This window comes from Gossypium arboreum, chromosome 11 (genome assembly GCF_025698485.1).
Source record: "Gossypium arboreum isolate Shixiya-1 chromosome 11, ASM2569848v2, whole genome shotgun sequence".
Classification (NCBI taxonomy): domain Eukaryota; kingdom Viridiplantae; phylum Streptophyta; class Magnoliopsida; order Malvales; family Malvaceae; genus Gossypium; species Gossypium arboreum.
The window spans coordinates 30,026,960-30,054,309 of record NC_069080.1 but is presented as its reverse complement, the minus strand read 5'-3'; the positions used below and the strand labels follow the sequence as shown (position 1 = coordinate 30,054,309).

The 27,350-nt window shown below is 35.5% G+C and overlaps 1 non-coding gene across 1 annotated transcript; it reads left to right on the top strand.

Moving 5' to 3' along the window:
* The first annotated feature begins 24,535 nt into the window (after positions 1-24,535).
* Positions 24,536-24,642, top strand: LOC128284618 (small nucleolar RNA R71). The gene has a single exon (XR_008275042.1). It is a non-coding gene; the product is annotated as a small nucleolar RNA R71 (small nucleolar RNA).
* The last annotated feature ends 2,708 nt before the right edge of the window (positions 24,643-27,350 follow it).

Below are 27,350 nucleotides of genomic sequence, written 5' to 3'. Positions count from 1 at the left end.
TCAAAGGTTTATCTATCAAAAGAGAAAAGAATTTCTTGAATTGAAGTAGAGACGTATGTCAGTCACCGAATATGAAAGAGAGTTTGTACGATTGAGCAAATACACTTGTGAATGCATTTCTTCTGAAGCTATAATGTGTAAGAGATTTGAGGATGGATTGAATGAAGAAATCAGAGCGTTAGTTGGAATTCTAGAGCTGAAAGAGTTTGTTGTTCTGTTTGATCGAGCTCGTAAAGCAAAAGAGCTTTGCCAAGAGAAAAGAAAAGCTGATTCTAATGCTAAAGAGTCTAGAAAAAGATTTACAGGCAGATCACATCAGTCAGCATCAAAGAAATTTAGAGAATATCATTCTCGTTCTATAACCTCTGCGGGAATTTTTATTAGAGATAGAAATGCGAGGTTCAAAACCTCAAGCAACATCTGTGGCAAGTGTGGGAAGTGTTAGAAACGTTGGATCTGCATGTAAAAATTGCAATAAGTGACATTACAGTGAATGCAGATTAGTGAGTGGAGCTTGTTTTAAATGTGGATCTTTTGATCACTTTCTTTGTGATTACCCAGAAAAGTTCACAGCTAAAAAAGAACAATTAGTGAAAACAAGTAACATGGCTACTAGAGGGAGACCGCCTCGAAACACTAAAAATATGAATGGTAATCGAGGTGCTATGAGAGATTTAACTGTGAGATCTGAGGCTCGAGCACCTGCCCGGGCTTGTGCTATTCATGCACGAGAGGAGGCATTATAACCAGACGTTATTACCGGTGCTTTTTCTCTTTTTGATACTGATAGTTGCGTTGATAGATCCTGGATCAACCCATTCATATATCTGTATGAATTTAGTAATTAAAAAATGTTTACATGTTAAGTCTATAGAGTTTGTAATTAAAATATCGAACCCCTTAGGGAAGTCTGTTTTAGTTGATAAAATTTGTAAGAATTGTCCTCTAATGATCCGAGGTTACTATTTTCAGGCAGACTTGATGCTTCTACCGTTTAATGAGTTTGATGTGATTCTGGGTTTGGATTGGCTGACTATGTAGTTGTGAATTGCATATAAAAGATTATTGAATCGAAATGTCAAAATGGTGAGATTATTCGGATTGAGTCTAATGATTCGAGTGAATTACAGTTGTGATATCATCTATATTAGCTCAGAAATATTTGAAAAAGGGCTATGATGCATACCTTGCATATGTACTGGATATGAAAGTGTTAGAATCAAAGATTGAATTCGTACTTATTGTTTTTGAGTTTTCGGATGTATTTCTAAAAAAATTACCAGGTTTACCGTTGATCAGAGAGGTTGAATTTGGTATTAAATTAGTACCGGGAACAACTCCGATATCGATAGCTCCATATAGAATGGCTCCAATAGAATTAAAAGAGTTGAAAGCTTAGTTACAAGAATTGATAGGCAGAGGTTTTGTTCAACCAAGTTATTCTCCCTGGGGTGCACCAGTATTGTTTGTAAAAAAGAAAGATGGCATGATACGCATGTGTATCGACTATAGACAATTGAATAAAGTGACTATAAAGAACAAATACCCTGTACCACGGATTGATGATTTATTTGATCAGTTGAAAGGGGCTACAGTATTTTCAAAGATTGATATGAGATTAGGCTACTATCAATTACGAACCAAAGAGTTGGATGTGCCGAAAACTATTTTCAAAACAAGGTATGAACATTATGAATTCTTTGTTATGCCTTTCAATTTAACTAATGCTCCTATATTTTTATGGACTTGATGAATTGAATATTCAGACCGTATTTAGAAAAATTTGTTGTTGTATTCATTGATGATATTCTGATCTATTCACGAGATGAATCTTAGCATACAAAACACTTGAGAATTGTTTACAAACTCTACGTGATAAGCAGTTATTCGCAAAGTTCAGTAAATGTGAGTTCTGTCTCAAAGAGGTTGGATTTTTGGGGCATATTGTTTCAGCCAACGGTATTAGAGTTGATTCGAGCAAGATTTCTGCTATTATTGATTGGAAACCTCCTAGAAATATATCTGAAGTTCTTACTTTTCTGGGTTTAGTGGGCTATTACCGAAGGTTTGTGAAAGGATTCTTGATGATTACGACACCAATGACACGACTATTACAAAAAGATATGAAGTTTGAATGGTCGAAAAAGTGTTAGCAGAGTTTCGAACAGTTGAAAGCACTATTAACAGAGGCACTAGTTTTGGTATAACCTGAATCAGGTAAAGAATTTATGATCTTTAGTGATGCATTATTAAACGGACTGGGGTGTGTTTTGATGCAAGATGGAAAAGTTATTGCTTATGCTTCCTGACAGTTGAAACCGCATGAAAAGAACTACCCGACGTATGATTTAAAAATGGCTATGATTGTATTTGCATTAAAGATTTGGCGACACTACTTATACGGTGAAAAATGCCACATTTAAATAGATCATAAGAGCTTGAAATATCTGATGTCACAGAAGGATTTGAATTTGCAACAATGAAGATGGCTTGAGTTATTGAAAGATTATGACTTTGTGATTGATTATCACTTGGGAAAAGCTAATGTTGTTGCTGATGCCCTGAGCCGAAAATCTTTGTTTGCATTACGAGCAATGAACACCCAGTTGATGATTTGTGATGATGGGTCTATTTTAGCTGAATTAAAAGCTAAACCGGTGTTTCTTCAACAAATTGGTGAAGCTCAGAAATATGACAATGATTTGAAAGCTAAACAAATTCAATGTGAGTCTAATTCTGATTCAGAATTTCATATTGGAAATGATGATTATTTAATGTTCTAAAATAGGATTTGTGTACCGAAAAATATAGAACTTATTCAGAAGATTCTGCATGAAGCACACAGTAGTCACTTTTCTGTTCATCCGGGTAGTACCAAGATGTATAATGATTTGAAACAACAGTATTGGTGGTCGGGAATGAAACGGGATATATCGGTGTTTGTATCAAAATGTCAGATTTGTCAGCAAGTAAAAGTTGAACATCAAGTACCATCTAGTTTACTACAGCTTGTATTAATTCCTGAGTGGAAATGGGATAGAGTCACTATGGACTTCATGTCGGGACTACCCTTAACTCCGAAAAAGAAAGATGTTATCTGGGTTGTTGTTGATCGAGTAACAAAATCTACTCATTTCATACCGGTACGTATAGATTACTCACTTGATAGATTATCAGAATTTTATATTTCAGAGATTGTTCGATTACAACGTGTGCCATTATCTATTATTTCTTATAGAGACCCGAGATTTAGGTTACGATTTTGGAAGAAATTGCAAGAGGCTCTAGGAACGAAATTGAATTTCAGTACAACTTTTCATCCCTAGACTGATGATCAGTCCGAAAGAATTATACAGATACTTGAGGATATATTGCATTGTTGCATTCTCGAGTTTAAAGGTAGCTAGGAGAAATACTTGCCTTTGATTGAATTTGCTTATAACAACAGTTTCCAAATGAGTATAAAGATGGCACTGTACGAAGCTTTATATGGCCACAAGTGTTGAACACCATTATACTGGACTGAATTGAGTGAGAAAAAGATACACGGGGTTGAGTTAATCAAAAAAATAGAAGAAAAAGTGAAAGTGATTCGCGACAGTTTAAAAGCAGCTTCGGATCGACAATCATACATGGATTTGAAACGTAAAGAAATAGAATTTCAGGTCAAAGATCGAGTATTCTTGAATGAGTCACTGTGGAAGAAAATTATTCGATTTGGTTGTAAAGGAAAGTTGAGTCCGCCTTTTAGCAGGTCGTATGAGATTGTTGAAAGAATAGGGCCTATAGTATATCGACTATCGTTAGCATCTGAGCTTGAAAAGATGCATAATGTTTTTCATGTTTCAATGCTACGTCGATATAGATTGGATCCTTCACATGTGATTTCTCCTGTCGATATAGAGATACAGTCTGAAGAACCGATCAGGATTCTGGCTTGGGAGATTAAAGAACTAAGGAATAAACGTATAGCTCTTGTGAAGGTTCTTTGGCATAAACAAGGAATTGAGGAAGCTACGTGGGAACCCGAGGAAGCTATGCGAAAACAGTACCCTAACCTTTTCACGGGTAAGATTTTCGGGGACGAAAATCCATAAGGGGGAGAGCTGTAACAACTCGTTTTTAGGTCATATCAGAACAGTGGTTTTGAGACCACAAATCCAAAGTCAAAATATTTATTTTTTTTAATAAGGTTTATAGCATCATAGATTAATTATGTGAAAGTTTTGTAAAGAAATTTTACTGTTTAAATGCTTAATTCGGTAAAAAGGACTAAATCGCGTAACGCATAAAAGTAGAGTTCTATTGTTTAAAAGTATTAAATAGATATGGTTTATTAACATGGAAGTCCTTATTATGTTATTATACCATGATTAAGGTTAGTGGACATTTATGTCCATGACTTAAGTGATTTATAAGTTATATTTATAAGGTTAATATGGTAAATTATTAAATAACCTAACTAAATTAATGAAAAACAAATGGTTGTCTCCCTAATTGTCATCATCCACTGAAAATGAAACAAAGAAAATAGCCATAGTTAGTTTTTCCATTCGACCAACCTTGAATTCTTGATTAAGGTACGATTTTAATTCGGTTTTTAATGATTTTTATGTTTTTGACCTCGTTGCAACTTAATCTAGCTAGCCCATACATTCGTTTTTGAAACGGTTATAGATTTTGAGGTATGCCATTGTTGAATACTTGGGTATTTTGAAGTTTCTTGTTAGATTATTGATGGTTGTTAATAGATATACAAGTTTTATAAAGTGATTTTTGACAAAAATGAGAATTAGGGATTAAATTGTGAAAGATAAAAATTTTGTGATTGAAAATGTGAATAAAATGAAAATATGGGCTGCTATGAGATTATGTGGAATTCGGCTATACATGGGTTAAGGGTAAATTGCATAAATTTGCCATGTTGTGTAAAAAGGACTATCTTGCAAAGTAGTCAAAAGTATGGGGACAAATGTGTAATTTGCAAAATATATGTGAATTGTATTAAATGGTTGCTGAAAATATTGAATTTGATAATATATAAATCAAGATAAACAATTACCGGAATTAGATCAGGGGAAACAAAAGGTAGACGAGTAGACGACGGTTATACGAGCAAATACGAGGTAAGTTCGTATAATTAGAATCGAACTTTTTATACTTGTAATTGTTGAATTGAATGTATATAATTGAAATACTTGAAATATAATTGTCTTAATGATATATTGTATTCACTACTGAGTTCCGTTTGAACTATATGAATTCAATGGATATGAGTGACGTGTTACTGAGATTACCGTATTGGTTGAGCTCCTGCATTTGTTGCAGACTCACCACATCTCGTAAGAGCTTACTATTTCACCTCATTGGAGCTTACTGATTCAGCTTGAAAGAGCTTATTGTTCAGGTCAATAGAGCTTACTGTTTTTAGCTCAATGGAGCTTATTGTTCATCAACTTAGGAGGAGCTTACCGACCATGACTCGAAAGAGCATGTATGATGATGAATTGATGAATTACTGACATTGTTCACTTGACTATCCTTTGAAGTTCTAATAGGTTCAACGGGCCTAAATACTATTTATACGGATAAGTTACGGGATTATAAGTGATATTAATGTTATATGTATGATATGTGAATTTTGGAATAATACAGAGTATTGTATTAATGGATGGTTTATGTTTATGTTAAATGACTAACATGTGATAACTTAACATGTGATAACTAGGTGTGAATAGGTGATGGTTAAATTGAATTGTTAGCATTTTTATTTATTGCTTGATTTTGTATAATTAGCAAGTTTAATTCAGAATTATATGGGCTTACTAAGCTATAAACTTACTCTGTTTTGTTTTCTATGTCTCATAGAGGTTCATTTGCTCGCTCATTTTGGACAAGTTGGAGTTGCACATCACACTATCAAATTTTCGATTTGGTACTTTTGAACTTGAGGATTTGTAAATATGGCATGTATAGGCTAGTTTAAATGGTATAATTATGATTATTTTGAAGATATGCTTTTGGCATATTTTGTGTATAAGTTAAGCCATGTGAATTGGCTTATTTTGATATCATGTTTTGTTGTATATAAATGTTCTAATATGATATGTTTTGATATGTGGTTGTTAAATGAATGGATTATGCATGATGATAGATGGGTATTTGGGTATGAAATAGATATGTTTGATATGGAAAATATTATGTATTAAAAGGGTTATTTTGGTTGTCAATTGAGCTGCATAAATTTTGTCAATTATGCTTGTAATTGTTTTGTTTATAGGGTGGCAATATGGCTTTCAAATGGCCTATTTTTGTCCACACGGACAGAGACACGGGCATGTGTCTCAGTCGTGTGCGAGATATGGTTAGGTTACACGGCCGTGTGTCCCCTAAGGTACCCTACAAATTAAGTCAGTATACACTACCGGTTTGACACGGCTTAGACACAGGGGCATGTGATTGACCTTGTGACCCAAGTCAATTTCAGCCACGGCCAATGCACACGAGTGTGACTTTGGTCGTGTGATGCAAGTCAGTATGTATGCCTGTTTTCACATGGTCTAGGACATGGGCCTGTCTACTAGTCGTGTGAGGCAGACGGCCTGTTCACATAGGCATGTGATACTTGAAATGTGGAAATTTTTCTAAGTTTCTGAATTTTTTAATATGTTATGATTTAGTCTCAAATGTATGATTAAAACTTTGTATGCTTGATTTAAGTACATAATGAATGTGAATAAGTGATATTTACTGAAATGTAATGATATTTGATAAATTATTGTTTTGAACTAAGTTATAAGTCTGGCAATACCTCTTGACCTATTCTAGTGACGGTTACGGGTTAGGGGTGTTACACATCGATATGTGATAACATGTAAGACCAATTCTGGGATATGGCATTGTACGAGCTTATATGATTTCCATGCATCCTTAACAATTCCGAATGGTTCAACGGGCACTATCAAGTCGAGACCGAATGTGAAATTTGAGCTAAATGGATCAGGTACGTGTGAAGTTTATATGTTTATGAAAGTTAAGGTAAGTGAAGTACTTAATGAGATCATATGAACTACATGAGAAATGTGGTTATATATGTGTATGGAACTAATTAGATTTAGCTATTTCGAATTGAATTATGAATGTTCTTGTGATGATTTATTTTCTTATGGCTTACTAAGCTTTCCAAGCTTACTTTGTGTGTTTATTTGTTGTTTTATAGATTTATAAAGCTAGCTCGAGTTCGTGGATCGTCAAGGAACTTTGTCACACTATCGATCGCTATTTCGGTACTTTGAAAACTTGTATTTATGATATATTGCATTTATAGGCTAGTTTCGATAAGGTTCATTTTGATTTGTATATATGTAGCCATGCGAAAATGGCTTGTTAATGATGTTTATGTTTGTGTATTTTCGGTCAACTAATAAGCTCATTTTGTGAAGTATGTTTCATGGTATATCTCCTATGATGTTTGGTTTTATAAAATCAGTTTGAATGATACTAATATGGTTGATGGACGTGTATTTGGGTACGGTTTTATTACGTAATTTAGCTATGCAAATGAGCTTATTTTGTGAATTGATAAATGGAAGTGATGTTTACATTCAATCTTGTATTTCAAAAAATTTGGTATAGAAATGAAGATGATTATTTAGTTAAATGTTAATGTCATAAGCGTATGTAATTACTTTGGTCGTTTTGTGAGATAAAATTTAGGTTATATAATGCATGTTTATATTCAACTAATCTTCAGTAAAATAAATGTATATGCCTATGATATGATCATTTGTGGTTTGGCTATTTGGGTAAGATTTGTGATGACAAATAATAAATGTGATTTACATGTTAATTGGTTGGTCATTTTGGGTACTTAGGTAATGGCTAATAATGATCATGTTCTATTGTCATAATGTTATTTTATAATGTGTCGTTTTATTAATCTAGCTAGCCTATTTGATAAGAAATGATGTGGTTATGTATGCATAATATTGACATATTTATTTGTACATAGGACTTGTATGTTGGTTCAACAATTGAGCTAGGAAATATCTATTGATAATAAGGTGACTATACACATATATATTGATGGTATTAAAAGCATATTTGATCATGTTGTAAATTAATTAATGCCACATATGTGAATGAAAAATTAGGCCATGTAATATGGTTGTTATGTTTTTAATATGTGCTTGTACAGAAATTTATAAAAATGATATGATTAACATTTAGTTAACGAAATAAATGTATTGGCATATATTTGATGCATGAAATGTAAGGATATATGTTTGGATATGTATTAAGAAAGTGAATGCCATTACTATTGAAGTTATATGGCTCAAACATTATATGTATTAAGTACATGTAACATGGCTTTGTTGCATAGTAGTTAATTCAAATATGTGGTTAAATAGTTGATATTGACATGTTTAAATTTTAAAGCATGATTTGCTTATGTATTATAAGTTTGTACATGATTTTAAATTGAAAAAAATTGTTCTGAGCCTTGTTTTGGTCTATAATGCCTCGTAACCCCAATCTGGCGATGGATACGGGTTAGGGGTGTTACATTTGATTCGGTATTAGAGCTACAGTTTAGTCGATTCAAGGATTAATGTAACACGTGTGAGTCTAGTTATACATTCCATATATGTAAACTGCGATAGTTTGATGATTCCTGACAATTAAAATGTGTTTTTGTATAGTAAATGGTTCCCGATTGAGCCATAGTTGAAGACATGGAAAGTAAGGGACAATGCAATCTGATTCTAGACTTGTTACGAGTAGCCACGAGGGAGAGGTTAAGCAAGCCTTCTTCCAGATGATGAACGAATGGTTTACACAATATATTCGTACAAATCCGGCTGCTCAACAACCTCCACCCCTGCCTAATCCTCCACAAGTCCCTGTCATGCCACAAGCTGTGAATCCGATTCAATTGAGTAAGCCTCCAGTTGATAAAATTAGAAAATATGGGGCTGAAGAGTTTCATGCTACTACTACTGATGATGCTAAGAGAGCTGAGTTTTGGCTCGAGAATATGATACGAGTGTTTGATGAAATGTCATGTACTCCTGCTGATTGTTTTAAATGTGATGTTTCACTTCTGAGAGATACGACATATCATTGGTGGAAAACGTTGATATCTGTGGTTCTAAAAGAATGAGTCACTTGGGAGTTCTTTCAGACTGAGTTTAGAAAGAAGTATATCAGTTAGAGATTCATAGATCAGAAATGCAAAGGGTTTTTTGAGCTGAAATAGGACCATATGTCTGTTATGGAATACGAACGAGAATTTGTGAGATTAAGTCAATATGCACTAGAATGTGTTTTGAATGAAGCTATAATGTGTAAAAGATTTGAAGATGGTTTGAATGAAGACATCAAGCTGTTAATCGGGATTCTAGAAATAAAAGAGTTTGTGATACTCGTTGAGCGAGCATACAAAGCTGAAGAACTCGGGAAAGAGAAAAGAAAAGCTAATTTTGAAGCTAGAGATTTGCAGAAATAATCATCGAGTAAGTCATTTCAGATGGCATAAAAAAAGTCTCGAGATGATTTTAGTTGTTCAAAGGCTACTGTGGGTTACTCTAGACGAGATCGTGACAGACACCTGTGAGTTTGAAAGCTACTTCTATAGCTAGTGCTGGTAACGTCAGAACAAATCAACCTAAGTGCAAACATTGCGGTAAATGACATCCCGACAATTGTAGATTGAATGCTCGAGCTTGTTTCAAATGTGGATCATTAGATCATTTCATCCGTGAATGTCCTGAGTTGGCCGAGCAAGGTACAGTGCAGAATATGAGGCCGAGTAACTCTACAACTAGAGGTAGACTACCCAGAAACAAGGGTAATGTGAGCGGTAGCCAAAGAATGACTAAAGACACAACTGTCAGATCTGAAGCCCGCACACCTGCCAGACCTTTTTCCATTCGTGCTCGTGAAGAAGCTTCGTCTCCTGATGTTATAACCGATACTTTCACTCTCTAAGATACTAGTTTTGTTGCATTAATTGATTCTGGATTGACTCATTCTTATGTATGTGAGAGTTTAGTATCCAATAAGACTTTGCCTGTAGAGTCTACTGAATTTGTGATTAGAGTATCAAACCCCTTAGGCAGATGTGCCTTGGTTGATAAAGTATGCAAGAACTGTCCATTGATGATTTGGGATTTCTGTTTTTCGGCCGATCTGATGCTGTTTCCATTCGACAAATTTGATATAATTCTGGGTATGGATTGGTTAACATTGCGCAATGCTATTTTGAACTGAAAACGGAAGACTATTGAATTGAGATGTCAGAATGATGAGATAATTCAGATTGAGTCTAATGATTTAAATGGTTTATCAGCAGTGATTTCTATGATGTTAGCTCGAAAATATGTGAGAAAGGGTTCTAAACCTTACTTTGCCTATGTGCTCGACACTAAAGTAACCGAAAAGAAGATTGAATTAGTACCAGTTGTGTGCAAATATTCGGATTTGTTTCCTAAAGAATTATGGGTTTGCTGCCAATCTGAGAGGTAGAGTTTGGTATTGAGTTAGTATCGGGAACAACTCCGATATCGATAGCTCTGTACAAAATGGCACTGACCGAATTAAAAGAGTTGAAAGCTCAATTGCAAGAATTGACAGATAAAGGTTTCGCACGATCGAGTTTTTCTCCCTGCGGTGCACCGGTTTTGTTTGTGAAAAAGAAAGATGAAACTATGAGAATATGCATTGATTATCGACAGCTTAAAAAGGTGACTATCAAGTATAAATATCCTCTGCCACGAATTGATGATTTCCTCAATCAATTGAAAGGGGCTACACTGTTTTCAATGATAGATTTGAGATCGAGTTTCTATCAGCTGCGAGTTAAAGACTCCAATGTGCCAAAAATTTCATTTTGAATGAGGTACGGGCATTATGAGTTTTTAGTTATGCCTTTCAGATTAACAAATGCACCTGCTATTTTTATGGACCTAATGAATCGGATCTATAGACCATATTTGGATCGATTTATTGTTGTGTTTATAGATGACATCTTGATTTATTCTCGTGATGAATCTGAATATGCGGAGCACTTGAGAATTGTGTTACAGACTTTGCATGATAAGCAGCTATTTGCAAAGTTCAGTAAATGTGAGTTCTGGTTGCACAAAGTTGGTTTTTTGGGGCATATTATGTCAACATCGGGTATTCAAGTGGATCCGAGTAAGATTTTAGCAATCCTAGATTGGAAGCCTTCGAGATATATGTCAAAATTCCACAGTTTCTTGGGACTTGCTGGTTATTAGAGAAGGTTTGTAAAAGGTTTGTAACACTCTAACCCCTATCCGTCGCCAGTTTGAGGTTACAAGGCATTACCGAACAAATCACAGCTTCTGAAAATTCACATATTCACACAGGTCATATTAATATATATATATATATAGCAAATGGCTGATCAAATTTCAAACATACATTTTTAATAATAATAATGCATTTACGAATCATATCTCAAAATCATACAGCATATATATACTTCGAATCATAAATGCATGACCTTAATGGTATTTGATTACCTAATGAAAATCAAACATTTTTCTTCATCACACTATTCATGCGCATATTGAACTAAATAAATCATATCATATGGCTTTTTTGTATATTAACATATGTGATACTATCAACTGCACAAAATGGTCAAGTTTAACTTTTAAACATACTAGTCATATGCGCATATAACTTATCAAGTATAGTCCAATTCGCATGCTAAGTAATATGCCTATAATGCATTTACACAACCAATCAATTCATTATATAATCAGTCATTCAAATTAACTTCCATATAACAATTAAAAACATACACATTCTTGCCATTATAAACTGAGCCTAGATAGCCAATTACCATGGCCGAACATACAACCACTTATATAAATAACACAAAGTGATACAAATTTATTTTTACCATTACAAATCATAAAAAATAAAATGACCAATGCATACGGCATCACCAATATATATATATATATATACATACCAAATAACTCTATTGCATACTTATCAATATGAACCTAAAGCCCTAGCCGAATATTCATGTACATATTATCCACCATTTCCAAACTAATTCATCAATGCAATCATTCCATTACAAACCAACTCAAAATAACCATATTTATATTTACATCGCATAAACTAAAATAACCATTACATCATCTTTAATATACTTAGCATTTTACCTATTTAATCAAGCAAAATCTCAAGACCATTCTATCACACAAATTATTCCATAAATCATACTTACAAATTAAGTTAATACATGACCGAAAATCACCATCGTTAACATCATTAACAAACCACAACCAAAACACATCCATCATCCATATACCAAGCTTACCAAAATGAACTAATCATAAGCCATATATATATCATTACATCATACCAAATTCATATACTAAGCATACCACACACATATACCATGACCAAAATTACGTAAACATTAGATCATTAGCATTAAGATCAAGCCATTTTCCTACGGCTAAATATATACAAATTTCAAGATCAACCAAAACAAATACTAGCCTATACATGCCATAGGTTCAAAGTTCCAACTTTTAAAATACCGAAATAGCAATCAATAGTGTGACGAACTTCCTTGATGATCCCTTAGCTCGTAACTAGCTTTCCAAAATCTATAAAATAGTGAACAAATACACGCATAGTAAGCTTAAATAGGGTAATAAGTCATAAGCAAATAAATTATCAAATGAACATTAGCATGATTATTTCAACATGACCGAATATGAACAATCTCATGTACATAATGATCACACCCTTAACATGCATAGTTCATATCATTATCTCAAGTACTATACTTACCTTATTTTCATGAACATTTAACTTCGCATGTACCTAAACCATTTAGCTCGATTTCACATTCGATCTTAACTCAACATTACCCGTTGAACCATTCGAAATCAATAAAGATACTAAGATAGCGCGAAAAGCTCGTACAATGCCAACGTCCTAGACAAGGTCTTACATGTAATAAAATATCGATGCCACTGTCCTAGACAGGGTCTTACATGAAATCATATATGATGCCAATGTCCTAGACATGGTCTTACACGTTCTCAAATCAATGCCAACGTCCCAGACGTGGTCTTATACGAAATCACATATCAAAATCCTATGTCATGACATATGTATCCTAACTATTCCTATGGTTCGTACGGGACTTTCAAACATTTTAATTCATTCATTTCAAGCTCGTAGTTACTTGTCCCATACTTATATCAATTCAACATACACATATATAGTTACTAAAATTCAATTTGGCTGTAACGCCCAAAATTTGGGCCTAGAAGTATTAGGTCTTGAGCGAGGGAGTAGTTGGGTCATAAATATTTAATTGTGCAAGGAAGTGACACAATTGTGTGTTTGGCTTAGTGGTTGTGTGCTCAGGAAGTGTCTGAGAAGTCATGGGTTCAAACCCTGGCTTTCACAAAATTTTGGTTTTTGAGGATAAAATCCCTATCTTTGGCTAGTAGGGTTATAAGCTTATTTTGGTAAAGTATGACATAAAGCAAGCATGCTAGCCCAGTGGTAAGTGGCCTGTGTAAGGAGTCTAAGGTTCGAATCCCTACTTGTGCAAATGAAGATTATTTTTACTGTTGGCTATTGGAGGTAGTAGAGTTTGACTAAAACACTGCAGAGTGGAGTGGAGTTTGATTTGGTCATGGAGGGATTTTAAGAGGGAGTTGAGGAGAGATATGAGGAGAGAATTAAAGGAAGGAAGAAGTGGGATTTGAAGAGAAGTGTAACGCCCCTTACCCGTGTTCCACATCGAAACAGGGTACGAGGTATTACCAGCTCATAATATATATCATTAAACGAAACCGAAATAGAAATATGTCATCCAAATAGATAATGTATCATTATAACATATGTCTTGAACAATATTAGTCAACTTCAATGGCTTATACAAAATAATTTGGTTAAATAATGTAACCAATATTTTTAAACCTAGGCAATTATGACACGTAACAAAATAACGAAGCCTACTATACATGCCATAATTCGAAAGAAATGTTTAGTTCAAATACCCAAAAGTATTGATAGTGTGGCAGATCTTCAACGATCCTTAACACCCGAGCAATGCCGGACAACACTATAAGACAAAAGAGAGAAAATAAAGTAAGCTTATATAGCTTAGTAAGTAAGTATATAAATAATAATTAAAGAATCTAATATGTTTACACATTAACTCTAGTGTATCTACTTTTAATTTCAATATTTACTCCACTTTGATTGAGCTGTCTCTCCTGCGTCATGTTCACTAAATAAATCATAACTCGAGTTACAAAACTAGAAATTCAAATCCGTATAATTTTCCTGAAACTAGACTCATATAACTTATTACTAACTGTTTTCTAGAATTTTTGGTCTATCCAATTAGTACAGTTTATTAGTTAAAGTTTCCCCTGTTATACAGCTTGACTGATCTGACCTCTGTTCACTATGAGTTGAATTTCTCCCAGTAAACAATTAAAATAGCCATGAAAAATGTTTCATTTAAAACTAGACTCAATAAGGAATCTAGAAATATAAACTATATTTCTTAATTATTTTTGTAAAATTTTTAATGATTTATCAAAGTCAGAACAGGGGATCACATAGTAAATCTGAACAAGTCACACACAAATATAAATATCTCAAAATATAGAGTTCCTTTGCTTGCTATGTTTCTTTTATATGAAAATAGAATCATTTAGCTTTAATTTAATATCTCATTCATCCTCTAATTAAATTTATAATATGTTTGGTGATTTTTCAAAGTCACATCATCACTCTTCGCTCAAAACAAGATATTGCAAATTCACTCTTTCACACTTTCTTTGTATTAACCTCACTTAGCATACGTATCACAATTCATTTTCACCACATTTCATACATCACAAGTATAAGTCCATGATTACAATGCCACCGTAAAATTATCCCGTTGAACAATTCGGATCAATCCTCGATACTTGATGGTTTCAGCACACTGCCCCACTATCATATTTCATATAATTCGACTCTCTTGTACACATGGTGAACACTTAGTACCACCCGTGTGACCTAGCCAATTTATCTCGTAGCTCTCTTGTCTACATGGTGTCCTTCACTTGGAATCACACATGTGACCTAGCTACATTTATCTCTCCCATAGCTCTCTTATCTGCATGGGAAACATCCCGTATCACACATGTGACCTAGCTACTATATAGTATCTCGTAGCTTTCTTGTACACATGATGTGCACTCAGCACCATACATGTGACCTAGCTACGCTCCATCTATATTATTCAATCTTTCCGAATATTCAACCGAGATTTCTCTCTCTATTACTTATTTCCATTCCTCCAATAGTCGATTTATGTTTCAAAATTAGCTAAAATACATATAATAGGCTGAAATATAAAAATTTAAATGAAGTTAATGTATTATTTACATACAAACTTACCTCGGTGCAAAATATAGAAATTTTGCAATTTAGTCCAAAACCTTTTCCTTCACCCGTTCGAGATCGATTCCACGCCTTTCTTGATCTATAACAACACATTTAGCTCATTTAACACTCATACTATTTATTTCAATCCAAAAATCACATTATGGAAAAATTACATTTTTGCCCCCTAACTTTTACAAAATTACGATTTTGCCCCTAGGCTCGGGAATTTAATTTCAGCCCTTATTATTATGTTTTATGACATGCTGATCATTTTTCCCTTCTATGACAACATCAAATTCTAACTCTAACACATAGTTATGAACAATAGGTATTTTTACCGATTATGCCATTTTGCTCGTTTTCGCTAAAAATCACTTAGAAAAGATCATTCTCCTAACTTCAAACATTCATATTCTACCATCAAACATCAAAATACATGCATATCATTCATGGGTAAAATTTTAAACATAAATCCTAGCTTGAAATAATGGTAGAAATAGGTAGACCGAGCTATGAGGATTTCAAAAATATAAAGAACATTAAAAACGGGCCTTGAATGCACTTACTATTGAGCTTGAAAGCTTGGGAAAAACCCTAGCTATGGAGAACATGTAAGTTTCGGCCAAGCTTGAATGAAGATGAACACATTTTTGTGTTATTTTTCCCATTTTATTTCATTTAATATAAAAATGACCAAAATGCCCTTACTACTAAACTTTCTTAAAATTCCATCCATGTCCTAATTTTTCTCCATATAAAGTATAATGGTCTAATTGCCATTTAAGGACCTCTACTTAAAACCCCCATTTCAATCAAGTACTTTATGAACTAGAACACACATTTTTTTACCTATTCAAATTTAGTCCTAAATATCAAATTAAACACCCAATCGATAAAATTTCGCAACGAAATTTTCACACAATTATGAAATCATAATATAAACACTAAAACTTAATCAAAATAATTTCTTTCAACCTCGAATTTATGGTTTCGAAACCACTATTCCGTTTTGGCCCTAAATCGGGCTATTACAAGAAGTGGTGTTGTACTGAAATTGGTTAGGAGGTACACAAAATTTTGGCTAAGTTAGCTTTTCCCTAAAAAATTGTCAGTTTTGGGAAATTCTGTGTCATTTTTTTGTTTTGGGACTTTATTCTAGTGGTGCCGATTTTGTGCTAGAAAATTTGTTGTTTCTCTTTTTCTCTTTTGTTGTTGAGACCGAACATTGTTGACCACTCAAGTATTTTGCATTCTGGGTATGTTTTGGGTTGCTCTTCTTTACAGAGCCTAGTTTTGATTGACTTCTCTTCTTCCCTACTCTGGTAGCAAATCGTTTCCTCTCATGTTCTTCTTATTGCCCTTAACTGAATGCCATTCTTTTTTCCCCCTCATTCAGTTTTTTTCAATCATCATTTCTTGCGTTGATGCTTTTGGTCGAATACTCCCATCTTTGTCTCTTAGACCCTTCGACTGTTGCTAACCGACTCTTTCCTTCCTTTTCGTTCACTTTCCGAATACCTCATTCTTCTCCTCTCCTCTGGTCATTCTTACATCTCAATACTTTAACCGTTACTGCATATTGATGTGAACAAATTGTGATAAGTTTTATAATTTATAAATGATCGTAGTATAGCTTATGGCGCACCTATCGAACAGTAGTATAGCTTATGGCAAGACCGAAATATCGAACCCAAAGGAACTAAAAGTACTAGTATTAACTTTCTTTTTATTATCTAGCCTAAAAATAAAGGGATTTGTTTTATCTAATCTAATTACTAAACTAAGAATGCACAGAAAGTGAATTGGGGAAATAACTTTTGGGAAAACTGAATGATTTGGACAATACCTAAGGAAAAATCCACCTAGACTTCACTTGTTATTGACTCTGAATTAGACGATTTACTTATTTGACTTGATCTGTAGAAATCCCTAATTTATATTATTATCTTTCTCGAGACTAACAACGTTTAACCCTAGGTTGATTAATTGAAATCTATTTCTAATTAAAACCCCTAGTGTTGCATTAACTCGATTTATGGATTCCCTTATTAGGTTTCACCCTAATCTGGCAAAATTATGTCACCCTATCTCTAGGCATGCAATCAACTCTGCTTAATTATGTTAGATCTACTCTTAGACAGGGACTTTTGCTCCTCTGAATAAGCACATCAAAACCTGAATTAATATCCTGGAATATCAAAGCAAGAATTAAGAACACATAATTAAGAAAAAATTAAATATAACATATAATTCAGATAATAATAACAAGATCCAACTTAGGTTTCATTCCCCTTAGGTATTTAGGGGGTTTAGTTCAAATTTATGAGAGAAAACATCTTAAAAGAATAATGAGAAAAAAACATAAAGAAAACCCAAAAACGCCTGAAGGGAAATTGAAGGGAGATCTTTAGTCTTAAAGGAGAATCCGGCTTCTGAGATGGATCAATTGGCTTTCTTCGAGTAATTCCTTCCCTTCTATTCAATGTGTGTTTTCTAGGTATCTCCTGGGGTGTTTATATAGGCTTTAGAATGCTTCAAAACCCTCAAGAGTGGCCTTTTCCGAATAGAATTAGATTTGGGCTCGATAGGGACACGCCCGTGTGCAAGTGCTTCAACCCGTGTTCGAGTCTATTAAATAGACATGGGCGTGTGAACTACCCGTGTGAGGAAGTCCAGGCCATGTTGATTTTCTACGTTGACCCATTTTCTTCGTTTTTGGCCCGTTTCTCGCTCTTTTTACTCTCCTATGCTCAACTAAGTATAAAATATGAAATTAAAGGATTAGGAGCATCAAATTCACCAAATCTAAGGAGAAATCATCCATAAATGTGCTTACCATGGGATAAAAATATGTATAATTTATGGTTTATCAAATACCCCCACACTTAAGCGTTTGCTTATCTTCAAGCAAAATTCTCAACTTACAATTAAGAATTCATTTTTCTCAACTTATAGTTCCTGTCAATAATATCTCAGAATAAACCATAAGTAATCATACATTGAGAATTCGACTAGAAGAACATCAAAGTTTCAAACATTCCAAGTTGAGCATTTTATCACGAAAACATTAGGTGTCTCCCCTCATCTAAGTAATCACCTTTGATTCAAAATATCACATAATTCAACATCCTAACTAAAGATTCACTCAAATCACTTGAGGTGTTTAAGGACAACAAATTAAGCACTCATCAGTCAATATGAAAAGTTATTACCATAAGCTTGCATGAAAATCAAATCTCCACCACTATATATTGAGATGATACATTAATCAAAAGGTCTTTAGAGGGTTGTAACGTGGCTTTGATTATGGGTGTGGTCACAAGCTGAAAGAAAAGGTTAGAATCGAGATTGAATTGAAAAATTACCTAACTAGAAAAATACTAAAACTTGATAAATTACATTCCTAATTAAAAGATCCTTGAATTGAGCTTTTCTTCATGGGGATGGAGTTAAAATACTTAAGCTTAAAAACAAAAAGTTACTACTAATATGTGTTTTTTTTTTAACAAATCAAGTTAACATAGAATTTTGCTAACTATAAAAAATAAAACATAGTTAAGCAACTTATTCAAATCAAATCTCGACAAAAATAGGGGTCAAATGACAGAATTTCAACAGTAATGGGTTATGGGTTAATATTGAGGGTAAATCAATGAATAACTTGTTAGGCTCAAGGGGTTTCACTAAGGGTTAATTATGAGGGTAGACTTTTATGAAGTAAGTGGGTTAAACCAAAGTGCCTTTATCATCTCGACATATCAAATCAAATGGTGTGGTTTTGACATGCATAATCGAAGCAAGTTCTAGAATAACAAATCAATATTGACGCACTCATAGCAATAATAAAAGTGAGCATGAAAGAAATAATAGATGCTCTAAAGGCTCAAGATCTCACAAAAATTATGGCTTTTTGATGTTAAACCTGTGAATTTCGACTCAAGATAATACCTAAACTTAGGGAAACAACCTAATAATTTTTAATTCTCAAAAATCAACTTATGCTGCTTGATTCTCTAATTTCTTAAAGTCTAACAATCAATGCATAAATGCCTATGTTTTAATTCAAGACATATCAATAAAAATCATAAATTAATCAAAATTAATTCTAATAATGATATGAAAAGATTATTTGAGAACAAGACAAAATTCAGGAATTTTTCTGATAATGATATAAATATCCCCTCTACACTTAAAATGTACATTGTCCTCAATGTACAAAGTTAGCCTTATTGAAAAATATAGATATAAGATCATAGGATAGGGGGAGAATTGAAACTTCCTGAATGATGAATGGAATCCTTGACTTGGAGTCATGGAAACTAATCTGCAAAGGCAATGATGAGATTGGAGGAGGATACTCCGGTGGTTGTAGAGGTTGGGTTCCACAACCACAGTGTCCAGCAAAGAGGTTATCGTGGTGGTCGGGCAGGACATGGTAGTCGTGGAGAACCTTTTCCAGTGGAGTTTCAAGTTCCTAGGTAATAGTAAGCTTTGAGGCTCTTTATAACTGTGATAGAATCAATACCTCCTTAAGAAATAAAAAAAAAAACATGATTACTCGTAAAGAAATGGACGAAAGTATAAGTTGTTCAATATAAACTATAAAACCTAAGGATGATATAAAATTAAAATAGAAGAAAAATAAAATAAAAAGTAGTTTTAAAAAGATAAAAATAAAAACATAAAAATAATAAATAAAAGTATTTAAACATCTTCATCGCTAGATGGTTCGTGAGATGGGGGCGGCGATGAGATGTGAAGCTGCTGACAAATCTGATGTAGAGTTGCATCACTGTGATCAAAGCACTAAAAACATTGCTACTTGAATTGAGTAAGGCACTCAGAGATATCAGAGAGTGAAGTCACCGCATGAACTGGACAATGAATAGGTGGTGGCTGAGAGGCTGGATCCTCGTGAGGTGGAGGGACATCATCGGCAATGTCCTCTGGGTCCTCCCGCTCGGCTGACTAGACTAGGCGGTACTGAGGAGGATCAAATCTACGTCGTCGCTCGATCATCCTTATATGAAGCATGCTCGAGATACCCTATAGGGACATCTGACCGATAAGGGTGAGGGAGGATTCTTGCGCCGCCGTGTTGAAGAGACCGAAGTACCACGCCAGGCGAGTCACATAAGGGCCGATGGATATGACTCCTTTCCTGTGCCGCTCCACCTAATGGTGAATGGCGAGGGTGATGAAATAAGCAAGGTTGAAGACGTGTCTATTTGCCATACTCTATAAGAAATAGGCATCGTGAGTGTTGACGACACTGATGCTCTCTCGTCATCCGGTCAGGGTGTGGATTAAGATAACGTGTAGGCAATGCAAGGATGGGGTGAGAGCCGATGCCTTGGAGTGACTCAAGTCATAGGTCACTAAAGTAGGGACGAGGGCCTTCCAGCAGTTTGAAAAAAAGTAGTGGATGTAGCGATGGAGGCTGGAGAAGTCGTCGTTGTCCATGAACTCCTCCGTGTATAGTCCTAATGCGACTCCGAACTCAGGCACACTCAACTGGCGAACTAAACCGTCGAGATGCAACTGGACCATTCTAGGATCATCGAACTCTGTCATAACAACTTGAAGGTGTAAGGTCGAATAGAGGTCTAGTGTGAGCTCGAGTTACGTTGGCTCGACAATCTCAAAGAATAGCCCCCATGGGTCAGTAGTCAGGAGGGCCCGAACTGTGTTAGCCAGTTGGATTTGTTCTAGTGCAGCCCAGTCAATGCAATGGCCCACACCTAAGGGTCAGGCCCGTAATATCTGGACTAGCTCCTCCTGGGGTCCCAGCGAAAATTGGAGGAATGGATACCTGATCTCGATGGTAGGACCCAAGGAGGATGCTGCTCCTTTGCGTTTCTTCAAGGCAGGAACGACAGTCTTCTTACCGCGTGGATTTGACATGATATACCTGCAAGAAGAACTAATCTTATATCTTGATGAATGTAAAAGATATCAACAAATTCAAAAAGGAATTAACCATGAATTAAACTAAAAAATGCAATAAAAAATTACTAACACTAACAAGACTCAACCGAAAGCAATTAAACTTGATAGAGATTTTATGGCAAAAAGCAAAGTGATAGCATGACTAAATTAAAAACAAATTAGATGAAAGTAGCTAAGCATGGTAAGAATATGGTTCAAAGTATGTGAACTAAATCCTAAGAATGAGGATGATAAACAATTAGTAGCAAAATAATAGGGTAAAAGAATCATGTTAGTAAGCATCAAAAGAAAGTAAAATAAAAGAAAAAACCATTAGAAAAGGTCCGGTGGTCGGAGGAGCGACGGAGTGAAGTTTGGGTGCGATTGGGGTCAGCCACGGGCGTGGGTGATGGGGCCATGTGGGTTGCATAAAGGGATAAGATGAGAGAGGGGAGAAAAATGGGAGAAAAGAAGAGGACTAGGGGTGGCCGGTCGGTGGTAGGGAAGAGTATTTCGGTGGCTAGGGTTAGGTTTTGGGGAAGGGGATGATGAATGGTGAGGGGTTTATATGGATTTTGTGGCACACGACCGTCGGGCACATCCGTGTGCCCTTATTTTAACCCGTGCATTTTGTGATTTTCAAATTTGGGCACGTCTGAAATTCGGCCTATGCCCATGTTTCTTGGGCATGTTGGTGCACAGGGCCGTGTCGCACGGCCATGTCCTGCTTCGTTCACTTCTCCCATGCCCGTGTATGTATGCGCTCGCCCGTGTTATTTTGACAGGTTTGACCACGGCTGGTGAGCACGGGCATGTCGCATGCCCGTGTTAATTTCTCAATTTCAACCATGGCTTCTTGACATGGGCGTGGCGTACGCCCGTGTTGTTTTGACAGTTTCGCCCACGGCCATATCGCACGGCCGTGGCAACGTGTCGAATCCCGTGTTGGAAAAAATTTGGCATTGTTTTCACACCGCCGTCTCACACGGCCATGTTGCCTCCCATGGTATGGGCACGGCCTAAGGCTTGCCCGTGTGCCTGGCCGTATGGATGTGGAAAACCTGTGTTCAAGGACTCAGTTAGTGATTTAGATGTTAAAAACTAAAATTCAAAAAATTTAACACTGTTAGTGCTCGGGTTGCCTCCCGAGGATCGCTTATTTGTAGTCTAAGTTTGACTTACCTCAATTTCATGGGATTACGGTGGATTAAGGAGTTGAAACTCCTCACCTTTGCTATCAATTTTATCAAAATAAGGTATGAGTCGAGTATTATTTACCTTAAAAGTTTCGAATACAGTATATGTTACCTCAATTGTACCATGTGGGAAGATGTTCATTACCGTGAAGGGAGTCGCTTTGTCCGTATTGTACTCTAGGGTAGCAATTCGAGGGTCATTTTCATCTAACAATACTTTGTCCCCAACTTTAATTTTCCTTGTTTCATCCCTATGTTCATTGTGGTGTCACTTCGATTTTTCATGTGCTTTTGATTTTTCCTTGACAGGTGTTCGCCATTCATCTAGTTCATCAACCTGAAGTCTTTGTTCTCCATAGATGGGTCTTTTGTTGTTACTTGAGAAAGGCTCATGTATGCTCCTCGAACGTGTTTCCTGCGAAGAAGGTTGTACCACATGATTAGTATTGGTAGCATGGTTTATACAACCACCCTCAATATTCGATGTGTTATTCAAATTACGAGCTTGAAGAGTGATTGTTTCATCACCCACACAAATTGTGAGTTCACCTGTACCAACATCAATAATGGTTTTAGCAGTTGCTAAAAAGGGTCGTCCTAAAATCAAAGGTATGTTACTATCCTCTTCCATATCTAGAACAACAAAGTCTAATAGGTATATAAATTTATCAATTTTAACAAGAACATCTTCAATGATACCCCTAAGAAATCTAATGGTTTTATCAGCCAATTGAATGCTCATCCTAGCTTGTTTGGGTTTCCCAAGACCTAGCTATTTAAACATTTTATCGGGCATAACATTAATACTTGTCCTTAAATCAGCCAATACATTATTCACGTTTAGACTACCAATCAAACAAGGAATCGTAAAACTCCCTGGATCTTTCAATTTGTTGGCCAGCTTATTCTGTAGAATGGCTGAGCAAACTGCATTCAACTCTACATGCGACGCCCCATCCAACTTCCTTTTGTTTGCTAAAAGCTCTTTTAAGAATTTAACTGCATTCGGCATCTGCGAAAGAGCTTCAATAAACGGTAAGTTAATATGTAATTTCTTTAATAGTTTAAAGAATTTACCAAATTTTTCGTCCTTGTGGTCATTCTTGTCACATTGGGGTATGGCACACAAGGTTTGTATTCTTTACTTACCGGTTTTCGCTTACTGTGGTCCACCTCATCCTTACCTTTACTTACCATAATTCTTTGCCTCGATTCTGGTTCAGGTTCAACTAACCTGGTTAGATTTAGTGTTACTTGGCAAGCAACCTTGTGGTCGTTCAGAAATTAATTTGGTGGCCTGTCCTATCTGAGTTTCAAGCCCTTGGATCGACGCTTGTTGATTCTTAAGTGCTGTCTCAGTATTCTGAAAGCGATTTTCTGACATCGAGATGAACTTTGTTAGCATCTCCTTGAGGTTCGACTTCTTTTCCTGTTGGTAAGGTGGTTGTTGAAAACCCGGAGGATGTTGTGGCCTTTGATTTCCTTGACCACCCTACGAGAAGTTAGGATAGTTCCTCCAACTTGTATTATAAGTATTACTGTATGGGTTATTTTGAGGCCGAGAATTATTGTTACCCATATATTAAACTTGTTCCTCCTTGGTGTTAGGGTTGAAGGATTGATATTCTGTGTGTACTCCTCCTCCATTTGAATCGCATCTCATCATTGGTTGTACCTGAGTAGAACCATGTAAACCATCAATCTTTTTATTTAAAAGTTCTACCTGGTTAGATAGCATAGTAACTGCGTTGAGGTTGAAAATACCGGCTGCTTTTGTCAGCTTTGTTCTCATGACTTGCCACTGATAGTTATTCAGTGACATCTCTTCAATAAATTCATAAGCCACTTCAGGTGTTTTGTTATTGATAGTCCCACCAGTAGCTGCATCGATAAATTGCCTTGTTGAGGGGTTCACACCGTTGTAAAACATTTGAACCTGCAACCATAAAGGTAACCCATGGTGAGGGCACCTTTTCAATAGATCCTTGTATCTCTCCCATGCATCATAGAGTGTTTCTAGATCCATCTGCACAAAAGAAGAGATATCATTCCTTAACTTAGCCGTTTTAGTAGGCGAAAAATATTTAAGTAAAAAATTTTTGGTCATTTGTTCCCAAGTAGTGATTGACCCTCGTGGTAACGAGTTCAAGCACTGTTTAGCTTTATTCCTCAATGAAAAGGGAAACAACTGAAGGCGAATGACATCGTCAGAAACACCATTGATCTTAAATGTGTCGCAAGACTCCAGAAAATTCACCAAATGAGTATTTGGGTCATCATCCTGCAAACCATCAAACTGAACAAACTGTTGTATCATTTGAATCGTGTTATGTTTCAATTCAAAATTATTTGCAGCAACAGTAGGTCTAACTATACTCGATTCGGCTTCTGTTAAAGTAGGTTTAGCATAATCATACATAGTACGAGGCGCAGGATTCTAATTTATTGGATCTGCAGCAACTACAGGAGGAAGCTAATTATTCTGATTTTCAGCCATCTCCTCGGTTGTGGCTTGAATATCGTCCTCTTGCTCTTACTCTGTGTATCTTAGGCTTTGCCTTATTTCTCTTCAGTTTCTGTAAGCTATGCGATCAATCTCACTGTCAAAAAGCAATGGTCTCGATGGGTTTCTCCTAGTCATAAACTATAAAAACCTGCTAGAAGGAAAAAGAAAATTTAGTAACAAAAATCAAAATAAAATTTAAATTGCAATAAAGTAAATGGCTAAAGTAATAAAAATTAAGTGTTCCTAATATCTTAGTTCCCCGGCAATGGCACCAAAAACTTGATGTGAGTAAATCGTGATAAGTTTTATAATTTATAATGACTGTTCTTGAAAACTAACTATTATCACGACAAAGGCAAGTGTACCTATCGAACAGTACTATAGCTTATGGCAAGACCAGAATGTTGAACCCAAAGAAACTAAAAGTACTAGTATTAACTTTCTTTTTATTATCTAGCCTAAAAATAAAGGGATTTGTTTTATCTAAACTAATTACTAAACTAAGAATGAACAAAAAGTGAATTGGGAAAAGAAATTTTGGGAAAACTGAATGATTTGGACAATACCTAAGGAAAAATCCACCTAGACTTCACTTGTTATTGACTCTGAATTATACGATTTACTCATTTGACTTGATCCGTAGAAATCCCTAATTTATATTATTATCTCTCTCGAGACTAACAACGTCTAACCCTAGGTTGATTAATTGAAATCTCTTTCTAATTAAAACCACTAGTGTTGCATTAACTCGATTTATGGATTCCCTTATTAGGTTTCTCCCTAATCTGGCAAAATTATGTCACCCTATCTCTAGGCGTGCAATCAACTCCACTTAATTATGTTAGATCTACTCTCAGACAGGGACTTTTGCTCCTCTAAATAAGCATATCAAAACTTGAATTAATATCCTGGAATATCAAAGCAAGAATTAAGAACACATAATTAAGAACAAATCAAATATTTATCATATAATTCATATAATAATAACAAGATCCATCTTAGGTTTCATTCCCCTTGGGTATTTAGGGGGTTTAGTTCATATTTATGAAAGAAAACATCTCAAAAGAATAATGAGAACAAGACATAAAAAAAACCCAAAAACTCTTGAAGGGAAATTGAAGGGAGATTTTCAGTCTTGAAGAAGAATTTGGCTTCTAAGATGGATCAATCGGATTTCTTCGAGTAATTCCTTGCCTCCTACTCCATGTGTGTTTTCTAGGTATCTCCTGGGGTGTTTATATAGGCTTTAGAATGCTTCAAAACCCTCAAGAGTGGCCTTTTCCGAATAGGACTAAATTTGGGCTCGATAGGGACATGCCCGTGTGACACGCCCGTGTGCAAGTGCTTCAACCTGTGTTCGAGCCTGTTAAATAGACACGGGCGTGTGAATTACCCGTGTGAGGAAGTCCAGCCTATGTAGATTTCCTACGTTAACCCATTTTCTTCGTTTTTGTTCCGTTTCTCGCTCTTTTTACTCTCTTATGCTCACCTAAGTATAAAACATGAAATTAAAGGATTAGGAGCATCGAATTCACCAAATATCAGGAGAAATCATCCATAAATGTGCTTAGGATGGGATATTAATTTGTATAAATTACGGTTGATTTAATCAGGTAAGAGGTAAACTGTTAGACAAGTTTTTGGTGGGGGCCTTTGATAGGTCGTTTGGGAAACAACTAACCGAAGATTGTGACTGATTGTAGGGTGAAGTACTCATGTTCTTTTTCACGCATTTCGTAATCAGGTGTGTAATCACACTACCTCTAATCGTAAAATGGCAAAAGCTGAAATAACAGATTGTTGACTCTACACGAGCGTGCGCTCGCTCGTGTGGTATCCCAAATGCATAAATTGTGGGTGTTAGAACGTAGAGGCCATCATGAGCTATTTCACGAACGCGTGGAGATTTTTGGGCCAGATTGTATAGTTCACACAGTCAAGGCCATTTTTGGGCTTCGTAGGCCACACGGGCATGTGAGCCTACATGGGCCCGTATTATAGGCTTTGGGCCCATTTTCACTGTTTGATTGTTAATGTTGCATGGGTTGCCTGATACGACTGTCACCTTCTGTTGGGTCGGTAAGCGTACCTAAACCCTCATGTGATAAAATGATGATTTTTCCCCTAAGTGATAAAATGACGATTTTGCCCTTATGTGATAAAATGACGATTTTTCCCTTATCTGATAAAATGACCGAAATACCCCTATAGGGTAAAATGATTGTAATACCTCGGTAAGGTAAAATGACAGATTTTTTCCA